We start from the raw sequence: 24251 nt of genomic DNA on the forward strand, positions 1-24251 counted from the left end.
ACACAGTGCCTACATATTTTAGGAATCTGAAGTTAAATAAGAGCCAAGGTCATCTGGTTTCAAATAGACGTGTTTACGGCTGTGTTCTCTTCCTCTAGTGACACCCTACAACTAGTGATTGTCGTTTTGTTGGTTATCCTGATTTACCGCCTGTGCTATAATTCTACAGCCATCACTCATACGCCACTCCCAACGAACTGTCTGTCAATAAACCCGAGAAGAAAGCTCTGTAGTCCATGACTTCTCACGTTGTTTTAGATAAAACCAAATAGTTTCCTCAGGATTTATAAAAAAATTAACATTCTATACTGGACGACCTATTGTTACTCGTATGTGAAAAGTTAGCTTACCCTCCATTCTGTTATTTTATTTATTTATAGTTTATTAATAACGTTTTTCAGTAGCTCAGACTATACAGCGTCTTTTAAAAGGATGATAGTGAATAATGAATTGGAAAGGATGTGGAAGGAAGCGATCGTGTCCTAATTTAAAATTTAAAAAAAAACCGCATTTGGCTGGAGATACTGAGGAAAACCGCGAAAACCGTCAGTCAGGATAGGTCTCCGAGCCGAGATTTGAACCTGGGACCGAATACGAAGGAGTGATTTTGTTATTGTTTTGCGCAGGAATTTGTAAAGCATGGCGTCAATATTATACCATACACGTTGATCTTCGGAGTTCCTTCGAAAATGTGGGGAAGCACATAAAAATGCGTGTACCATAAACACACTTTCTTAAACATCATGCAAATTCAAAGGAAATGACTAATATTACTGAAAATATATACATCAATTTGTGAGTGTTACTAACATTAAGAATTCTAGTCTGTAAGTCCAAAATATAACAGGAAATTTCCTTAATTCCCACATGTGAAGAGAAAGGCGTCTCTAAATGATAACATCTGATTTGTAGCTTTTAAAGAGATAGGATTAGGCAGCTTAGCAGTATTTTTCTCATCCCCAATGGCACAGACACACGAGGGCACGAAGGTCCTGTCGGAGTCCTCCCGGCGTGGCTTAGGGACTTGCCGGATTTGCGGGAACCAACCTCGGGAAGAGGGACACAAGCATCAGGACTCCATATCCCCTCAGCTTTGTTCTCGTAATAATTGTTCCGGCTTCCTCCACAGATTACCTCACATTCCCACGCTAATTCAGCAATTCACATGTGGATGGATGCCTACACAACGCTTTGCGATTCAATTCAGAATCGTCATGACAACCTAATAGCGCCTCTATGAGGCGAAGGGCTTTTTCCACTCTGAATAGTAAAACGTGCTGTTTAGTCAAACTTTCGATTCAAAATGGATTAAGGAAAATGTCCTCAAAATACAGACAGAGAACTAAGCGTAGAAAATGAAGGCGTAATGGGAAGGAAGTGCATGTCCGCTTGTTCACATATATGTACATGCTTTGGCGTCCAGGTTTCGGCCACTGAGTAGGCGTTGTCAAATATGTAATTGAAAACTACATCATAACTCTTGGGAGAATCTTACTTTAGTTTGCGTGTGACATATTACTCCTATGTTACACAAAGCCAAAATATAACTAATTTTAGTCGCATTTGCAAATAAAAGTTGCAAAAATGGACCTATCAACTTCACCCTGTTTGGGAATCCCCACTCGGGGAACTCCCCAACATTTCTTAATGGTCAATATTAAACTCTGATAAACGCACTGAAATTGTTACGCTATTGCTTATAGTGTGCATATGTATATATATATATATATATATATATATCCTTGTTTTCGTCATAAACAGATAAACATTTGGTACTCCTATATGACATTTGATTTCATTAGGCTGTACAACTTTAATTTTCACCGACTTTAATATGGTTCCTATACAATCAGGATATATGTTGAAATCTAACGCAATAGAAACCGGTACCAAATGTGAAAATTACGGACAAAAATCAATCACTAAACTGCAGAATTATTAAATAAGATTTCAGGTTCTCATGTCGGCGAGTGTGAGTCTTCTGGGTTGTTACGCCGTACAGATTGGCATAAGTTTATCGACGTTTCAGAGATGCTTACTGCCTCTATCACTATTGCCTCAGGGCAATGCTACGTGGCCAAAACATATAAGACAGCCATATTTAGGATTATTGTCATAAACTTCTTACAGAAATTCTTGTTAAGGACTCACGACTGGAGAACGAAGCAGCAAATTTGCAATCTTGTTTGTATCAGTAAACTTTATGATTCATGTTCTTTATTAGAAGTAAAAGACATTCTGCTAGTCTGCAGATTTGGTACGATTTACGTGATAGAGCCGCTTTTATCCAGGCGCCTGAACTGCTGTTTGGTTGCGGAGGGGGGCGGGGGATCGGCGACGCAAGCCAAGATGCGGGTGTTTGGGTGGTTGCCTAAACTCCCGGGTGGGTGGATGCTACAGCGTGGCAGCATCTGTTCCAAGGTTATGAGCCCGTGTTTTCCAACTCATTGGACCCGGAGAGGTGACGGAAAGAGAGTGGAGGGGAATGGGAATGGGAATGGGGAATGGGGTAAAGGGGCTCATAGGGCTCTCGAGGGCATCTGTGTAAACGGGAAGATTTCGATAGTTAGACCACTGAGCAGTAAGAGTTAAGTGCAAACGGAAATAGAACAAGTGTCAAATAAAGAAAGGGTTGAATGCACAGATTCAGTTACTAGCAGAATAGTGGTCTTTCTAATTGTGTTTAAGAACACGTGACTTGTTTCCGACAATAAATTAAATTTATAGTTATTTTAATCTTGCTTTACCGCAGTTATGTTTTCAAATAATATAGTTCACAATGTTTTATCAGTATTATTTTCATTTCAGCTACATGCTAATCTGTTATTGTCCCTTCAAAGATCGGGTACTACATTGTTTTCCCATCACAATTTCTGCAGTATTTCCAGCTCTCTGCAACACGAGTCCGGCATGTTATGGCGAGGAGAGACCGAAATTTCACCTCCTGAGCCTACATTTATTTTCATCTTAGCTAAGTATCCCAATTCAGGTAGTGACGCTTTCTTGACTGCATAAATTATATAAGACAAATGGGAGCATGAGTTTTCGAAATAAATGGGTGGAATGTAATATCCGGGGAACACGTTTTAGATAGGAAGGATGGAGGAAGACCACAGTAAAAATCAATTATTAAAGTTGGCTACCCAAATGGGAATCGAAATAAGAATAAAATACAGGAGTCCGAAAAATTCAGGGTTCCTGAAAGTATCAGAACCACCTTTTATAAACTCTTTGGTAAATTGTACGGTGTGTAATGAGATTCTTTTTACCATTGCTTTCCAACTTTGCTATAGAATGTGCTACCGTTAAGGTCCAAGAAAACAAAGGAACTGAACATAATATAAACTTCTGATATATCCTGATAATGTTAATTTATTGAGTAAAAACAAATTTTATACAAGAAAGTAAGGAAACTGATCTAGAAGTAAACGGAAAGAAAACTAAATTTATATTCGTATCTCTTCACCAGACTACAGGACAAAATCATTATATAATCATAGATGATAAATCCTTTGAAAATTTGCCTAAGTTAAAATGTTTGGGAACAACATTTACATATCAGACCTGTATTCATGAGGACGTTAACAACAGACTGAATTCGAGGAATCTACTATCTAATATCGTAAGAATTAAAATAACCAGAATAAATATAATTTTAACTTTTGTACTGGTGTGAAACGAGGTCTCTTATTTTAAGGGAAGAGTACAGGTTGAAGGTATTTGAGAACAGGATAGCAAGGAGAATCTTTGTACCTAAGGAGGATGAAGTTACAGGATAAAAACGATTACATTTTGATAAAATCCTTATTTTGTACTTTTCATCAAATATTGAAAGGATGATAAAATCAAGAAGGTTAATATATACTGCATATAAAGCGCGCAAGGGGAAACAAGAACTGCGTAAAAATTTATACTGAAAAGCCTAAAGTCATGATATCACTTCGAAGACCTAGGCGTGTATGGGTAAATAATATTAAAATGGATCTTGGGGGAAATGGGATTTGGAAATGTGAATTGGATTCATGTAGCTTAGGATAGGGAACGATGGCGGGTTCTTGTGAACAGATAATGAAATTCAGGTTAGACAAAAAAGAGTAGAATTTCTTGACTTAGCATCCCAATAAAGATTCTGCCCTACAAAGTTATTTAAACAAAACTTTGTCTTCCCTTAACCCTTCCTACGCACTTTAGGTTATTAAGCGACACTGTATTAACTGCTAGAGACTTGGGGTGGAACCACTGACAGCCTGCTTTAAGGTTCTGGCATTGACCTTAAAGGACTACAGTAAACTACGCCAGGCTAGCTGGTGTGACTGTCGAGATTCAACCGAGCACCTCCCGAATAGAAACCAGTAGCTTTTATCCCTGCTTTGCAGTCCCTTACTTATGTTCAGTGATTTGTTTGTAGGGAGGCTATAGGGCCCCGAGAAAGGAATACGAAGGCCCCCCTTCTGCTATCCCATAAATCCCACGAGGACTGGCTGCGTTCTGAACACATCCACTTTGTGTGTCAGTAACAAGAGCATCAGCAACCCACATGCCTCGATGCACGTGTTCCTTAAAGACAGACGAATTGTAGACTGCCGAATTGAGGCAGGTGTGGTATTTCTAAACGTACGTTATTTGCGATTTTGTATACTGGACGCAGATTTATTCATATTCTATGGCGGAGCCTGCGACACTGCACAGTCATCAATAATTTTTACCAGATAGTTCATTAAATACAAAGCACACAGAATAACATGGGAAATATTTATTACAGAAATCCGTTGAGTAAGACATGGACTGACCTTTACATACGAACTAATATATATATATTAAAGTGTAATATTACTATTAGATTATACGAAAGACAGTGGACACAAGTTTAGATATATTCTTCTTACTTAACATAAATAGGCTCATGTAAAACAGGATATCAACACAGAACAATAAAGTCAATAATGGGCAGTTTGTATGGGAATTCTGAAGTACTGTCATGTCAGAATTCTAAAATGAGTTCTAAAGCGAAATTGAAAATCGATGTGATGTAGCGTCATGCTATTTAAACCATACAATTTACTAAAGAATTTAAAAATGTAAGTATGCCTTCGTCAAGCCGTTTTTTCCGGCATGCACTCACTTTGCACCAGCTCAGAATTAAGTTTGAATTTTAAAAAATCATATTTCCACTTTCTTGTAGATAGATGGACAACGGAATAAGTCAATATATACTCACGTGTGTTGCGTACGGAATAACTGCCTATTTCTTCCAAAACAAAGCCACGATTTCTTGGAATAAAATCAAAATTTTATCTTTTATTTGTTACTGACGAAGATGACATTTGTAATTATATTTTAATCTCATTCTAAACTATACAACCATTGCATTTTAAAAAATTTCGTTAACTATCCTAAGAATATATCAATTAATACAGTTTATGTAATCAATATGATCAGTGCTGAAATGTTGCGTGCTTGTTTCAAACACAGGTTTTACTACGAATTTTCTTGTGTAAAGTTAAACAAACACAATAAACGTGGAAAGCTTCTTTGGCAAAAGAATTCTACAACAGATAGACTTTCTTCTCCTTTTTGAGACAAGAGGAGATTAGTCTAAATACAATCCCGCTGTGAACTGAATTGAAGATTTTTTTATCATCAACTTCCCCAACTGTTCGACTTAGATCAGCAAAACCTCATGCTGTATAACATTTGTCAGACCGAAGCCCCATCACAATAATACTGTACGCCTGCAGAATTACGACTAGATTACACGCCTAGCAGAACTGTCGGAGAAGTTGCCGCATTTGGTTCACGACACATGGATCTGTAATTAACCACTGGATTCTAGAAGTACAATAGTAGCACTGAATTTTATTTATACGCGTTTTTCTGTTAATTCATTCAGCCATGCAATTGTTTATTGAAACTTCAGGGGTTCGATAGTCGGCAATGACAATGTTTTTGTCTTCTTTTAGAACGTTCTAACATAATTCGACCACAGATTGTGCAGAAAGAATGTCAGAATGTAAATTAAAGTGGAATCAAAATGTTACGAGACATCAGCACTGCGAGAGCAAAGACGCAGAAAGAAATTGCTCATTATGACGAAGATCGGGAGTCTGACTCTGTACGGTAATAATAAAGCATAAAGAAGCCTCGCAACGTTGAAATTTCTGTTCGAGATTACATCTTCAAGAAAGGTTATTCAATTCGCCTGAAGATTTGAAGGTAAGAAAACATGTTATTATAACATACATGCTGAGTCTTGGAAAGCGGGAAAGAAATCGGAAGAAGCAGTCGGTCAAGTGTGGTCTATTCACTGGCAATCTCGATTTATGACATCAGTATCGACCAGAGCCACGCTGCTAGACTTCCAGTTGTGGCGGTGTGGTAGGGGTGGGGTTGTAACAGGATGAATTGGGAAGGGTAGTGGGATTATAGGCCTAATGCCAGTTGTCTGGTTGTCCAGCGTTGCAATAAGCAACAACAGTAGCAACAGAAGATGCAATAACGTAAGAAGGCAGATGGACCGAGTCATGTGGCGGAGTAGCTTCTCCGTTCTACCCCGCGTGCCGTTAGTCCCAACCAACTCCGAATATCCGCTCTAGCGAGTCTACGAAAATACACAGGGCTGGAGAATAACTGCCCATCTGGAAACCTACACAAGGACGATGCAGAAACATGACAGAGATAAAAAAAACACAATGAGAGGCTGAAGGAAAATCAAATTGAGAAACGAAAGGAGGTGAACGAAGGAGTAGGGCTGCAAAGGGTAGCAAAGGCACTATTTGTACGTGGTCCGTAGCAGAGACAATTGCATTTTGTCTAACGCTGAATTTGGAAGCACAAAGAATACGTTGCATGCATTACACAGTATAAAAAATAAAACAGCCCACGCATTTTAAACCACAATCTGCGCACAATACGTCTTCGAGTGCGTCTGACTCTCACAATATGGTTGGAAAAAATACACTGCGGCATTTGCTTATACTTCACACTTTCATGTATAAAATGTACGTATAATCAGATTCAGTCTTCATGCTACAAAGCATTGCTATGATTGTGAAGATGTCATCAGATATCGACACTATTAATATGCCATTTTACTCGTCAAAGTGTAAAATAAAATAAATTTCGATTATAGTAAACTCTGTAATTGTATAACACAAAATACACAGTTTTTTTTTCCAGAAGACGCTCCATCTTATTTGTATATATTTACTCTTAATTTTTGTGACACAAATGTTTATTTCTTATGGAATAATGTGTGAAGTGTTATCTACTAACCATGTATTTATTTTATAACTTTGGAATTGGAAACATATGAATCTTCTTTAACCCGTTGAACCCAAAGCTTGTCTATAAAATATTCATTAATTAAACCTGTACCGCATAAAACACAATTCTACACCATTACGAATACCAACTTGTCAATGCCGTTTAAGAAAACAGTCGCTGTTTATAATAAGAATCATACAAAACCCATAATTAGAAAATAATAAATAAAAATACATAAAAGATAAAAAATGAACAGTTACTGGTTGTTAAAGTAAGTGCGACATATATTTACCTGTGGGGCTGGATGTCATATACCAGTTGAAATATGCTTTAAGTAAACACTTAACTTTAATGTAAAGAAATTTCTTAATGAAGCAACGAAGTTCATTTTGTCAACAGCTTATATGCCACCTGAAAGCGTTTCCTGTTTGTAGGGCACTGAACTTTTTTCAGTCTCTGTGCCAGGTGTTCTCTTTTATTATATAACATCAACGCATAATGGTTACAAGTCCGCAATTCGAATTTCGCCTGCGATAATGACCATTCTGGCCAAGATTTTACGCGGTTTTCCTGTCGCCCTCCAGGCAATTGCTGGTATTACAGAGTGATTCAAAAGGTTAGAGCCAAACTGAAGGAGCTAGTAGGAGGGTAGCAAAGTACGATTATTTCAGCGGTATGTTATCAGACTTTCCTACCTTCAATGTCCTCGACTGACTCAGGATAACTTCGGAGGACATGGATTCCTATTCGAAAGTTGCTCTCTCTGAGTCTCTCTATACGCTCCTTCAATTTGGCCCTAACCTTTTGAATCACCCTGTATATTAACGCTCTATCTTTAAACCTTCTCAGTTAACCATTCATTTCATATTAGACACTTTTTAAAGTCTGCAGCTGTAAGGCGTCAACAAGAAAACAAACTTACTTTCTTTGTCGAATTGCACGTACAACTGATAATAAATGTCAGAACATAAGACGAAAGGAGGTGCTTCATTCTTATAAATACACTGTGAAAATGACATGTTGCTGTAGACAGCTTTCAGACGCAAATCGGTCATCTTCAGCGCCGATCCAAAATAAATAGTTGAACGAGACGAAATCGACTGTTAGCTTTTCACGGAGGGGGAGGGGGGGGGGAGGAGACTTCATGTAAGTCAACAGAATTTGTAAGCAATTCTTTTTTTTATTTTCACAGCCATGTACCCACACACCTGCTAGGAACTGCGCCACGTAATTCATAATCTGCAGTTTGAAAGTAAGTTGAAGGAACTGAGTCTGTAGTTTCCATAAGGGATAACGCTTCTTCTGATATTTAGCAGTAAATCCATATAAGACTATAGAAACGCTTCTGGACAAAAGCATAAGATGCCGGGTCTTAGCTGTGATAATATTTCGAATTTTATGATTGATCGTTAATCAGGTATCCTGTACATCTCTCTCTGTCCAACAAAATAGCCATTACAACTGCCCACCTCAGAGTTAATCATTCATCCTCTCGTCACAAGTTAGCAGTTGCCGAGAAATATTTTAGAGCAGTTGAAATAGCTCATTAGATTTACGCAACTGTGTAAACGAATACATTGTACGTCTGACTGCTTGTTTCTCTTCCTTGAAACATCAATACAACAATGATGATGATGATGTTCTGGGTTTTGGATCCGTGTAGATCCGTAGGTATATTCCAAAGTTTCGGAGAAACACGACGTTTGTCTTCAGGGTTTCAGTCGGAATATCAACATGTCCGTCCTCACCGCCGTGGAAATCTCGGAATCACAACGCAAAAACACGTCGAAAATTAACACAAAATTATTTTGTGACTTGAAGTATGCCACACTCTTTTGGTTAGGAGACGGCTATATAACTTACACACAGACCCTCACTTGTAATTGGGACATCATTTCATACGCCTTCATTATAAAATGGATAACCTAATAGCTATTTTTGCTTATCTGGAAGCGTTAGGTCAGACGAATCGTAAATTCGTTCATTAGTAAAATTCACTTCATGCACCGGTTATCGTCACTGAGATATTGTGAGGTTTTCAGTGCGTCCATTTAAGTGCCTGTAAATTATTTAAATGGGTTATTATAGCTTTCTTCGTCACCTATTCCATTCATTATTCACAACTGTCCTGTCTTTCAAAGCTTCATAACCTACGGATTGAAAACGTTTTGTCAAATAACAAAATCAGTAATTAGTGTTTACTTACGCATTTGTGGCTTATTTAATACATTGTTAGTAGCTCAGTTTAGATAACTAATGTTGAATGTCCGAGGGATTAATTTAAAATTAATTGGAAAGTACAGATCATGACCTAATTTAAGTTACTATGCTGTCATTTACCTGGAGGGACTAAGGAAAACGACAAAAGACTTCAGTTAGGATAGAAGGTCTCTCGGTAGAAACGCTCGGCCAATAATTAGTAGCTGACTTATTATATTGTACTTAATAATCTTGATGTTCTGTGATTCGAACACGAACGTAACTTTTGTTGCTGGGACTGGCTTTCGCCCAAGGCCGTACTTATTTCTTCAGAGCTCCAACCTAGCAATTATACTAACTTAGTACTTTTTCGGCTGCCAAGATAAATTTCTGTCTGCACGTGGCAATGCTTCATGAAACAAAACTTATATATTACATAAATGCCAAGACATCTGATACATCGATATCGGTAATCTGTCATGCACATAGAATGTTTCCTAATTATGTGTATCCGATTTCTTTGAAATTAAAATCTGAACAGTATTACTAGTATAAGTAATGATAAATTGTAAGTTAAAACTTGCACACTGCTTTTTGAGTTTTAATTAATGTTAGCAACTAGAATTATGTTTTACTGACATTCTCAAGAAAATGAAACATTTATCTTCTCTTTCTTTTACAATAAGTAAAAAATATGGAGAACGAATAAAGCAGAAAGAAAATAAACAGTGAGACGGTTATTGAGCTGCTTGGCCTAAGCAACCTGGCACTAGACGTAGGTGGGGAGGGGGGGGGGTGTTGCTAAGACATTCTCGCCCCAGTCTCCGAGACTGCATGGTGCCTGCCTTAGATCCCCCACACACCTGACTTGACTCCCATTCGGTCCATTCGCATCGATCTGTTTGTAGCGCAGAGCAACCCGAGAAGAAGAATCTAACATAATTCTCACTTTCCTCCAACCCCTCTCCTTCCAGCATAACATCACAGCACTACCAGTAAGAGCACAAAAGTTTCTGGACACTATCTTAACAGGGGATGCATATATCACACAGCCTGTCTCATACATTGGGCAACGGCTGATATCATTTCTGACTTTAAACTTCTGTTTCAGCATAATTAAACCATGTCTTGACTTTATAGGATGCCAAATTAAGTTAAAGTAAGTTTTAGGCATCATTACTTATCGATAATTTACTTTCATTGTCATATAACAAAAATGTGCATCTATGATATATAAAACAACTCGCGAAACTTTTCAAGCACTTGGGGTTTTCACTGCCGAATCTTTCTTTTCTGAGTAATTTTAATAAAGAAAATTTTGTAAGTTTTTGAGGTTTTCACAGCGGTGAGTAGGAAGATTTCTGTCTTCTGGGTTGTTGCGCTGTGTAGTCTGGTCGATGTTAACCAACGTTTCAGAGGTCATACTGACTCCGTCATCAGGGCGATGAGTATGAAGATTTCTGTCTTCTGGGTTGTTGCGCTGTGTAGTGTGGTCGATGTTTACCAACGTTTCAGAGGTCATACTGCCTCCGTCATCAGGGCGATGAGTATGAAGATTTCTGTCTTCTGGGTTGTTGCGCTGTGTAGTGTGGTCGATGTTTACCAACGTTTCAGAGGTCATACTGACTCCGTCATCAGGGCGATGAGTATGAAGATTTATGTCTTCTGGGTTGTTGCGCTGTGTAGTCTGGTCGATGTTAACCAACGTTTCAGAGGTCATACTGCCTCCGTCATCAGGGCGATGAGTATGAAGATTTCTGTCTTCTGGGTTGTTGCGCTGTGTAGTGTGGTCGATGTTTACCAACGTTTCAGAGGTCATACTGCCTCCGTCATCAGGGCGATGAGTATGAAGATTTATGTCTTCTGGGTTGTTGCGCTGTGTAGTGTGGTCGATGTTTACCAACGTTTCAGAGGTCATACTGCCTCCGTCATCAGGGCGATGAGTATGAAGATTTCTGTCTTCTGGGTTGTTGCGCTGTGTAGTGTGGTCGATGTTTACCAACGTTTCAGAGGTCATACTGCCTCCGTCATCAGGGCGATGAGTATGAAGATTTCTGTCTTCTGGGTTCTTGCGCTGTGTAGTCTGGTCGATGTTAACCAACGTTTCAGAGGTCATACTGCCTTCGTCATCAGGGCGGTGAGTATGAAGATTTCTGTCTTGTGAGTTGTATGCCTCCGTCCTCAGGGCGATTCTTAGTATGAAGATTCCTGTCTTCTGGGTTGTTGCGCTGTGTAGTCTAGTCGATGTTTACCAACGTTTCAGAGGTCATACTGCCTCCGCCATCAGAGTTCTGATGGAGGCAGTATGACCTCAGAAACGCTGGTTAACATAGACTAGACTACACAGCGCAACAACCCAGAAAACAGAAATCTTCAAAGAAAATTTTGTTTCAGATATTTCAGAGTAGAGTTGAATCCGTAACCAAGGCTGTTGAAATGTTCTATGACTGAATATCGCAGACGATTGATAAGTTGGTACACCGACTTCATATTAAGAAAATTTTGTCTTTCATGAAACATAACTGAGGACTTGTCCAATCGTTATATTTTATAGACTCTTATTGTGAAATAATAAAATGTGTAATGTCCTTTCTGATCCCAATGTTCATTATATTTACCAGCCAGGTTTATTTATTGAACCACTTTAAGCGGCTTTTTCCATAAAATTGATAACGTTGACACATGATGGGAAATGTGCATCCGAGTTTTTCATCTTGAAACTACTTAAAGAGTTACTATTAAATTTTCCAACTGGTTTAATTTTGGTTTATATCGGTCCAACGTAACCGCTACATTAAACATCAAACTTTGTTGATATACTCAAAAACGACTCATCATATAAAAGAATTTGGAAAGACTGTGGCTAAAACGTCGAAACCCTGAGAAAAGTGACCTGGATTTAAGTTGCCGTAAAGACAAATGGTCCTGGGATTATGGATTAAATGCTTTCTATGATATTTAACTATAGACCTACGCGAAGGATGTTCAGGTCGATGATAAGCTATGCCGAATGATAGATAGATCGATAATAACATTTTAACATTTGTCGAATTTGCGGTCAGTAAGACTACGGCCAGTCTACTAGGGTACAATAAATGGGCCTATGCAATATATTCGACATATATTATGTATGTGTCCCACTTGAAATTTAAATGTTTAACGTATGTAATAGTTTTAATCGAATTTGGGTTAGTGTTTTAAAAATGCAGTTCCTCCGAGATTAACATTTTACAACATAATATAACAGACTTGAAACACCTCTGCTGTTCCGTATGAAAGTAAAAGTAGAACTGGGTTTTATCGCCATCCTTAATGAGGTAGCTTGTAAATAATTCTGTAAGCGGATATAAAGTACATTGGGAAAAAAGGAAAGTAGCAAATCAAGCCCTTCCTATCTTAACGCCATGGTTTATGGATATCTCGAGAGATTGTCCACAGACTTAATGTGTTTTCCATTATTGATGAAATTAAGAGAGCTTCGCCATGGCGCAGTTCACAACAAAGCACTTACGCACCACGTGCTGTGTTTTCTCACAGTTCTTAATCCAAACCTCATGGGAAGCTGCCGATATGCGTGTCGTTATTTTTGTGATCTCTTGCGAGAGTATGGAATACGGCTCACAGGATTTTCCTGCAGCCAGTATAATATTTTTACACATAACGACAAAATTACAAAAGTGTTTTATACAAAGAATCGTATGCAAGAAGTTGCATTATGAACGAATCGTCTATATGTGAAAGGCGGAAAGGAATTTGGTTGAAGAAACCAAGAAAAATTTCCATATTGGGTCCTAACATAATGACAAACGTAGAAGCAGGAAAGTTTATCAATAAAATGTGGGCATCTGAATTAAGATAGAGCGAACATGGAATGTGAAATGTAAGGTAAGTCTAGTAACCTTTCAAGGACAAGTCCTCAGAAGAATAACCTGTTTAGAACGCCATATCAGAGAACAATAAGCCAAAGAGAACATAGCTGTCTACTAGGATGTAGAGCTGTATGATCTGATAGAAGTTTATTAACGTTCCAGAGGTCCTTGCTGCCTTAATCATATGGGCGATGTTCATGAAGAATATTATAGAAAGTTAAAGAAAGAGATTCACCATCTTCTCGTTATCAGTAAGGATTTAGTGATGGGATCCAGGGTGGGACGGACACACCACAATATTGTTTCAAAAGTAAATTGTTGTTGGTACCACTCCCACTGTACGACATTTAATTTATGTATAAAGATAAACAATTATTTGTAACTTCAAATATGTCCGTCACAGTTATTACTCAGAAAAATGTGTCTAGAAATATTTAATAAATCATTCCGTATTTCAAAGAAAACATTCATTAAAAATATCAGTTGTTTACTAAGAGTTATGCAAAATCCGCACATACATTCTGTGGGGAGAATGCAGAGTTCTTGATTATTATAACAGTTAGTACCCATAGTTACCACTGTTCTTTGGAGGGTTAAGAAAGACAGACATTTGAAGTGCGAGTCCTTCCAAATAACCGAATAACCTGCTTACAATGACCAGTGGGCCTACTGCCAACATTCCTTTCTGCGCGAGTGCAGGTTTAACCAATAAATTAGCCAGTAGGAGGGTTGGGAGACATTCACAGGGACTAATGGATTGGATAGCCGGAAATGGGACGAGACTTCGAGCACTCGACTGTCGATAATGAACCCTACAACTTCGAGAACAATATATATAGCGTGTGTAGCTCCCATTTCCTGTGTTATCACAGTTTCAGACCAATTTCTGATTATTGCGTTATAGAAAGTGCTTTTATTCAGAATGGACCCAAATTTATAAGAAAAAGTCGGTAGTTTTTCGCCATAATAATAATAATAACAATAATAATAATAACAATGTGATAGAGAATGGAAAAGAAAGATACAGAGGAACAATATCTGTGGATATAGGTTTTCTTCGGGATTTTAAAAACATGCTGAAAATTGCAATAACACTTTGTCAAGTACTCTGCAGGTAAAGCCTAGTTGAAATTAAAAGCATAACATTGTACCATTTAAGTCACTGTAACAGAAAACATCAAAACTTGTAACGTGTGAGAAATTCATAAATTTGTAAGATTTTAAGTTCTCATGGTGAAGATACTATCTTGTTCTCTTTGGTTGTGGCGCCATATGGACTTAAGCCCTAAAGTGGTACATAACTGAAGATACGTACTTTATAACCGAAAGAACAAAACACATACAGAGTGTCCACATAAAATCTCCCCCACTAACAAACAAATCGAAGCGAAACCTACGGCAGACAGAAACACGCGGTTTGCGGTACTCTGTAGAGCAACTCAAAAAGTTTGTCTTACAAAAGCATCAGCGTCTACTACATTTTATACATCTTTATTGCTATTAATGTCAACATTTGTTACTGAAATTCTTTAAAAGCAGAATTAAGGATCCATATTTATATTGTAACTGATTAGGAAACAATAATATGTGGGTGGCTGTGTTCAAACACTTCAACAGCGCTTACTTTCTAAATATTTATTAATTCAATAGAAATTTCCGACTTTTATCAGTACTTACAGACACACTGTAATTAACGCGGCTCCATTACCGACCGATCTCAAATTGTAAGAATGAACTAATCTTAAACATAAAGTTGTACTTCTCCAGTCTCTATAAAAAACGCTTTTTAGGGTCGGATAATACCTAGTTTCAAGTCACACTATGGTCCGATTACAATTGGCAAAGTTACAGGCTCATAGTTCGGGTTCTGATTTTTCGCGATTTTAAAATGTGAAACGCGCATATCTGGCACTTCGTTAATATGCGCACAGCGACTTCGTAGTGCGTCAGAGAATGTTCACAGAGGCTCATACATGCGAGTAGGCAGCAGACGTATTAATATTGACTGACAGACTTAAGTTTCGGTGGTTTTTTGAAGACGTCATATCATATAAATTTCGAATACGCGAAACATAGTTAACTACGAGTTATACTACCGTGATGCAACTCGAAAGTCATGTTCCTTCATAAATTACGTATTAACGCTAAAATACAACTATTATTTAGTTTCACTGCTCCCGAGAACGTATTAAGCCTACGGGCGCTTTGACCCAGGATGAATTGTTTCAAAGTTTCGGGTTGCTGTAATAAATTACATTAAATTTATTGGTTTCTGATGGAAGTTCTTGGGCACGACTTACTGAGCTACTTTGTTTAAATTCTTCTATATACAGTTATGTACATAAATGTCTTTCAAATACTCATGAACTAATTTGCATTTGACGGTAATTACTAAAGTTTGTGATAATTTATTCATTGCATTATCTTATTTTCATATAGTAAATTCTAATGTTACTATCCTTACATTAAAATATTATGTTAACATAAGAAATTCGCATGTTGCGATGAATATGCTCAATCTACTCCTCATCTTTAGCAAGTAACTTGCCGAATCGTAAATCCCAATTTTCGAAATACAGATTCAAAATTGTTCTCAGATTCTGAACGGATGTCATCCTTTACAGCAGGGGTGTCAACTAACACCCAGTATGCAGACTCACGTCATTTCATGTAGCCCATAATAGACAATGAGTATTACAGTACAACTTCCTTAAAATCATCAGTAAATACAATAATAAATAAGAAACACTGTACTTGGAATTTTTAATCATAAAATAAGACTCTTGGGTTTAAATAAAGTGATAAAAGTGGCCTCTAACATGAACGCCAGGAAACAAGTTTGACAGTACAATAATTTCAGTTTTCCATTTAAAATTGTAACAAAACGCTATTCATGCAGACGATTAAGTCAACAAAGAGAATGGTCGATTTTGGGATTTGCAAAATCCACTCATAATTACTGACAATCCCTCGAATTCCCGGTGAGTTACAGTGCGTTTGTTGTGTTCTTTCGACTAGTGACATTCGGCGCAGTGGCTTCTGAAATTTTGTACGAAATACATTTTGATGGTCGAGCTGCAGTTCGCATTGTAGACTTTATCCGACGTAATGACCTGTCGATGCGAATTATGATTCAGCGGTGGTGTGGGTTAGAGATTGAAAGGACCTGGGAGGGGAGGGGGTGCTACTCCTCTTTAAGTGGACTCTTTCGATTAGTGGTCTGTGTCTACATTGGGATCATTGTAAGGGATCTTACCCGCTTTCACCAAGACCATTATCTTATAGGCTAATAGAAAGAGGAATGGTTAAGAAAGGGTGCTGACTGAGTGAAAGGGCGGGCAACTTGGAGCACGGATAATGAATCGGCTAATTGCTGCAAAGGAGGGATAGGGGCGGGGGGGATGTGAATGCTGTTTGTTCTCGTTACGATCCGTCAGTATTGCAAGATGGATGGAGCTTCGTACACTGCTTACAATCGAACACTGGTAATTCTCTCACACTACACCCCACTCTCTTTCCACTTCTAGCTCATTCTTCCACCATGATGATGCGTTTTACTGTATAAAAACAACCCAATCCTTCTCTGCATTCACCAGCCCTCCTTTTTACAAACTCCGTGGTCCAGTACTGGAGATTTATCAGAGAGAAGGAAGAATTGTTTAATGTCTCGTAATAGAGACTTGTGTGAACTGTGTAAATTACACGTTGAGAAATTATATCATATGAAGACATTCACATTACGAGAATTGACCAGAAGATTAGAATTAGAGGTAATTTAGAATGTGAGGATTCGCAAGATGAAAATTATGAGAAAGCAACTGGGCTCAATTTAAAATACTGACCCAGAGTAAGAGCGAAGGGAAAATATGTAAAAATAAACCAGCCAGTTTTCGTGATCAGAATAGCATTTTTCCGTACTAAAAACAGACATAATCCTTTTGTTATACATATGCCTATATTAACTTGTTACATGTTACGAATGTGATACATCACCTAGAAACTGAATTTCTCTGTCTGAATGACCACATTAGTGAAATCTCTCCTTCCAAACCTCAACATCTGAAACCAACAGTTTTTTCTTCTTAAAAACCTGGAAATACTTTAGTGTAGAAAGCATATACATTGTCAAAACTTTTGGATATAATATCAAAAAAGCAGCCTCGCAATGTTGGCAGTTTCTAAATGAAAAACAATATTCCTTACATAATTTGAAGATATGTCTGTAATCTATCACCGTATAGAATTTCACACGCGTAACTCCGGTGATTCATTAGTTGTTGCTGTCAAATAAAGCTAAATAAAATTCCCGCAAAGCCGCCATGTTTACAAAACATTACATAAGAAACTTCATACTTTTCAATTACGTAGTACCACGAATAATTTCAAAATCCTATATTAAGTGGCGATTGTGTTGCTCCCCAACTCACAGAGATGATCATCGGCCTTCTGCATCATAATGTTTACACCATGTTTCGTGAATATCGGTTAAATAAGTAAAACGTAAAAGCGGAGAGATGCACAAACACTCAGAAAGCACGCTAATCTGAAAAGCTTACTTGCTTCCTCATGGAACGAATGTAGACTAACACGGATATTAAATATCTTTCTTGCTTGAAGTAAACCTCTTATAAGAAATATTATATCTTATGCACAAATGCAAAATGTGTTGCGTGTAGAGACGCTCAGAGCGTCTCTTTAGGCTGACTTTCTTATGCTTATTTGGAAAAGATTTAAACTTACTATGCTAGATAAACTAACATTTGTCTACACCCACTCAAAATAAATGCATCAAATGCATACTGCTTGTTTTGATTCTCAGAATAGACAACAGAAGTCATCTGAAGATTATCAGTATAAAATTGTAACGGTTATGTGGTGTATCTTCTTGGAGAAACAACCACGATTCAAAAATTTATTTGGACAAATTTAGTAATTTAAAAGTCAATTTTTAATCAGGCTCAAGTCGCCCTGTAGTAAGAAGAAGTCTTACATGAGTTTCGCCACTATTCTACAAGGTACTGTTTCTTTCTGTACCTTCGCCGATTTTTCCAGAATTTTATGTACGGTCATCATTTCTCTTTACATTCTGCAAATAACGGTAGAACAGCTACAGCGATGTTTATTTGCTAGCCTTGTGCATAAAGTCAGATGAACACAAAATCGTAAAATTTAACTACGCTTAATATGCACATACACTTGGTAGAGTTTAATTATTCATATCGCTAATCCTAAAATATCTAACCTATACAAACAGAAACTAAAAGGTACATAGATATAGATCCTATTACCTCAGAAGGCTATTGGGGAGATATGTTTTATTGTTAGGGCGACGGTATAAGCCGATTCAAGTTCTGAAAAGCATATGTAATCGTATCATTACAAGTCTATTACAATATCGCCTTTTCAGTCAACGCTGCGTTATTCTGTGAGTGAATGAAAAAACATGTACATGTACAGTGATTTAAGTTCTCTGTCCGGCATTTTCGAAACTTCGAAGAATATCGCTGTCTTTTTGATTTGATTCAAGTCAACTGGTAGTAATTTTGGCAAGAAAGGCTTAAAACACGAATAGGAAACAGTACTGCTCACTGCCCATTGATACTGATCTTTAAATAAAAATTGAAGATATTAATTAAGTCTAAATATCATGATCTGTATCAATTTTGTGTCATTATAGTCGTTATGACAACATTTATAAGAGTATTTCGGCTACTTTAATGCACTTACAATGTACGATTCGCCCAAGAATGGCTTATGCGGACAGTCAACATCTAGATTAATCGAAATCTTTAGCAGTTTTTGAGCTAAAATACTACCGACACTTTATGTAGTCATTTTATATATTTAATTTTAAACTAGCAAATGCATTAAAATTCATCTCTTATATGTTGGTATGGGCTACCTATTTGTTATTTATGTCCATTTGCAGCTATACACAGACAACAGAATATTAAAAATACCTGTTCCATATCAACATTTTGTAAGCGTATGTGAAAGCTAACAGACAAAAATTGCAATATCTGACAGACAACAAGTAAAGAACGAGAAAGGTTACAAACAATGAAAGTTTGGACATTAATGGTAATATAATAATAATAATAATAATAAGCTGTCATAAAATAAAATTATAAAATTATATAATATATGTGGCACTTGCTAAAAACAATATGTATCCCGGAAATAGCTGCTGCCCTATATACCTTGGGGACAAAGTCTGTCTATAAAATGGCGAATACATGGGATAATAATAATAAGCAGAATAAGAATAAGAATCTGTGATGTGTTCCGCAGTGTTCAACTGAATTGTCAAATAACAGAGGTCAACAAAATAAATATTTAGTAAATTTCTCAAATGGCATATTGATTATTTATATACCTATATAAAGACCCTTATTAACATATTGCGACGATAATCTTGTCTTAACGCTCCTGCGAAAGCTCGAATAGCCCAATCATTCCCGAGACGTATCTAGTGTCTCATTTTGCTATGTGTACGGTTAGGATATTCAGAAGCAAGAATAGGCTTCTAAAAATCTCAGTCCACGACTTTTTCAATACAGTATTCGAAAACAGAGCTTCGGAACTTCGTTTATCAATATCTGAGAAAACATGAAAAAGAAGACCTTAACAGCAACAAATAACAGTTCTTCGCTGGCGGAAAGCTGGTTGCTCCGTAGTTTCCGTATTCTGTTCTTTGCCTGTACCGGTAATTGGGAAGTTCTGTTAGGATGACGAGTAGAAGACCTGATTTCGTTGTTTGACTGTCTTCAGGGCGACGTGCGTGTGATTCACGCTCGGGCGTGGACTCATAAGTTCACACAAAGGGGACTTCCCCCTCTCCGACCTACACCAACACCTTTCAGACTATGGCTCTACAAGAAAGATGATGATGAAGTAAAAATGACATGTCCATTCCACTTTCGTCATTCATCTGCCTGTCGTCAAACGGCGCTCCGATCGAATTACGACCGATGTTTTAATTACGCAAACAAAAGAACTCCGTGCTTCAGGAAATTTCTTGACAAGATGGTCAAGAAATTTCCTGCTTTTGTGGAAATCAGATGTTCGTCACAATACTTACAAAAGCCTGAAAATTCAAAACTATTTCAAGCCAACCAAACTCACTACTCAATGTCTACATACGACTACTTCCTGCCTGTGTTTGCGATGTGTATATGACGTCTCTTAAAAAGCAGCACAGATTTCCAAGTAAACATTCACCAGTTTTATGAACTTTTAAATCTCCTTATATAGTATTTTCTTACAACCAAGTAACATTATCATATTTTATGACAGAATAAAACGATCAACCGCAATAAAATTTTAAAATAATCTTCTGGAACTGTCGTATCCAATACATAAATTCTTCTCAAAGTTTCTTTTTCTTTTATTGGCATCACACACCTTTCATTGTTAAAACCACAATTTTCGACTGGCTAAATAGGCCAAATACAAATAATTTAATAATGTGAACAGACTCGAGGAAAAATCTTCATTTTATTGCTCATTAAATTGCCACTCTAGTTAGCGACTGAACATAACCAGTATGCGGTAGTTTCATGTTAGTTCATTCACAGAACTGAATGACCATTTTACCATAAAATTATTTCAGTACACTACGTTAATGTAAAGCTCGCTTTTCTAAAGTTCTCATCTATTTCTGTTTATAATTTTTGTTATAGGCCCTACTACTTTACGAATTTCAGCAGTACCATATGCATACGCAAACTTCTCTACAGCTTAAGATTTCACGATATGAGGGGGTTCCAAAAATGTTTTAATATTAAATTTAATCTATTATTCAAATACGGTTTATCTTAGCTTCGAACAGCTATCTTTATTAATCAGTGCTAGAAAAATGCTTTAATTTACACCAGGTTCATGTTTATGTTTCAATATTCCCTTAACTCAAAATAATAAATACAAATTTCGATTTTAGAATTTTTGGGGCCTCGTAAACTTGACATATCTTAGGGACTCAGGAGGTCGATATTCGGTACTGGTTTTCGGATATCACCCAAGATTTCGCAAGATGGTCTTTGTTTTTATTTGTGATTTACAGTAGTTATAGTAATCTTACATCTTAACAGTCAATCCAGCATTACTGTCGTCTGTTATATCACGTACTGTCCTGCAGAGTTCTCTAGTTTCAACTCACTTTCAAGTAGCAGATGACTGTCGACGCCGGAAACTTTATTAATAGCAGAAGGCAAACCGAGTTATAGGTGAAAGGTGGGACGAGAGATGGCAACAGCTTCATATATATGTGCCTGGCTTTGGAGTAAGGATAATAAACACCTGTCTCTCACTCTCTCTGTCACTCTGGTGATGTCATTGACAGGATGAAGGGAGAAGATGATCCCTAAACCATCCAGTCTACTACCAGTAGGGGTAAAAGAACATGACGCACAACAGCCATATTTTTTCGAAATTTTATCCGTATTGTCACTTGCCGTCCGTCCTCTCTGCCCCTTTTCCATCGTTCCCACAACTTCTATTCCCTACAGCTGATGTCATTCAAGTTGGCTAGGAATGTCACAGCGGTTGCAACTGCTTTAAATTTAGGATACATTGGACTCATGAAGTGCAAAAAGGTTTAAACTGACCTCGGCCAGGAAGTGTGGATTCATATGAGGAATTTTAAGACTTTGTACTCAGGCCCAACAGTATTTTGAATACACAATGGTAAACACTAACCTCACTACACGGATTCGCAACTTTTAAAACCATGTCAACATTTTCACCGTTTTAAGAAACTTGAATCTCAATTAATTTAGTTCTTCTTTCACTTCGGACTCACGGCCGTGGAAACCTCAAATCCTACTGAAGTGAAATTTTTCAGAATAAAACAATTAAAATTATTTCTTGAGTTAATTGGATGGACAGAATCACCTAAATTGTATTAAAATCAGACAGTTAAATTTCTGTATTTTTATCGCTTGAGGTGATCAAGTATTTGATATCCCTGCAATGTTAATTTCTGAATTTTAAAGTACATTTTCTCATAATCAATTAACACTTTAAAGCCCGGTAGCAATTATATGCAGGGCCTTTGTGGGCATAATATGATTTTTAGTCTAAACAGAAATTATTTCTTGAAACAGCATTAACCATTTGATACTTGTAATGAAGAAGTTGTTTTCTTTGCTGAGTGGACTGAATTCTTAAATATCATTCAGATGAGCTTCTATTTTAAATATTAAGTCTTGCAGAAACTTTTCAATAAAAATAATTCTTAATTAAATAGAATTTGTCCTTATATGCTTTTAAAATTTTACTATTTTTTTATATCTTTACATTATACATTTTCAAAACAAGAGTTGAAACAATGCTTTTTTAAAATGTGTGAGACACATGAAAATAAATAAGAAGACTCGAAAGCTTTTTGTCTAAAGGAAGCTGAGAGAAGATAGATACATTTTATAACAAAATAGTGCAACTTACATGAATTGAACTCCAATGCTGAAGGTAGTGTTCATGCACCTCTGCTCCATATGAGATGTCATCAGAGTCTTCTTATTAATCATCTTGCACCATTTTATTCTCACAATTCCTCTGTTGTTTGGCACTTATTTCTAAGTCTTTTAACACTTTTCTGCATTTCTTGCATACTTTTCTGATCCAAGGAGAATATTGTTCTTAAAATGTGAGAATCGGTTTTGATCCCCAGTCTTTACACTATATCTACACTTCATGCAGTTTCTCTGATATTAAGTTATAACAGCACCAGCATATGATTTGTTGATACCCACAACCACTGTATCTGGAATTCTGGCACATAAAAAACTGTTGACATTAATTTAATTGATAACTCTTTTTGGCACAGGCAATTTGTTCTCAGATGTATGAATATAATGTAATATAATTCTGAAAATATATCAATTTCTTGTGTTGTACATGGTGGTAATCCATGTCTGTGATTATATTGTGAGCTTATATTACTTCAGTTTTCTTTCTATTGTTGTATTAACATTAGTTCACTTGTTCACAATACTACGAAAATTTTATAACCTGCTATGCCCTTACCAACTAACTGTAGGTATCATATACTGACATGATATTAACAAAATAAGCTATTACTGTTTACATGTTGTTCCTTAATTTTGCCTTAGACTATATGCAAAGTATTTACATTTCAATTCCAGTTCAGCAGCATGTTATTCGCTCAAAGAGGCATCCACTTTTGCCACACTATTTTTATGGTACAATATTCTGAAGTACGCCAGCCAGTATTTTCATGACGCTAATTATATTTACTTCATTTCCACCTCAGCGTTCTAGCAATTTATTCTAATTTCCTTCATAACCTTTCACCTTTGCTGTAAATAACGTATGTAGCTGTGTTCGTTGAAGTTTAAATAATTGTGTTTGTTTCAAGGTTAAGGTCAATGATTAGGCCGCGACTTTGTGTATCCAGCGTATATTATTATCATAGCCTTTCCTGTGTTTCTCTTTCATTAAACACTTTACTACAACTTTTGAGCATTGCTGGGAATTTTGAACACTGACACTAGACTAAAATTTCACTACAACACAAACCACTTTCACACGCGCACCTTTAAAAACTGCACAGTCACGCACAGAAAAAGAGCAAAATGGAAGCTTGCATGTACAGGTTCGCCACTAAACTAAATTCCCTAAATGTAGTGAAAAACCCATTATGAAGCGGTATGTTTAAAAATAATTTTATAGGTGGAAGTGACATATGGGCTATAAATAAGCCCGGATTGCGCCATTGAATTATACATTTTTAAATTTATTTACTTGCCACCACTCACAAACAAGATAATACAATATACCTCATCTATAAGATACAAGTATATAGTTAAAAGCTGCACAATACGTAATAAATCACACCTTCGTGATAGTTTCCAACTGGGACCACTTTAATAAAATAACTAACCCTAACTAATACCGATA

General features: G+C 36.9%; 1 long non-coding RNA gene across 1 annotated transcript in view; it reads right to left on the bottom strand.

The window, feature by feature from the left end:
* The window catches only part of LOC110836831 (uncharacterized), a 56853-nt gene extending 32939 nt beyond the window's left edge, over window positions 1-23914 (bottom strand). Inside the window, exon 1 of the long non-coding RNA XR_015535250.1 lies at window positions 22776-23914. This is a non-coding gene — a long non-coding RNA (uncharacterized LOC110836831). The remainder of the gene's footprint in view (window positions 1-22775) is intronic.
* Window positions 23915-24251: the final 337 nt, after the last annotated feature.

The sequence above is a fragment of the Zootermopsis nevadensis genome, unplaced genomic scaffold, assembly GCF_977971745.1.
Source record: "Zootermopsis nevadensis isolate Lab colony 2312 unplaced genomic scaffold, Znev_1.0 Znev_ptg000002l, whole genome shotgun sequence".
Lineage (NCBI taxonomy): Eukaryota > Metazoa > Arthropoda > Insecta > Blattodea > Termopsidae > Zootermopsis > Zootermopsis nevadensis.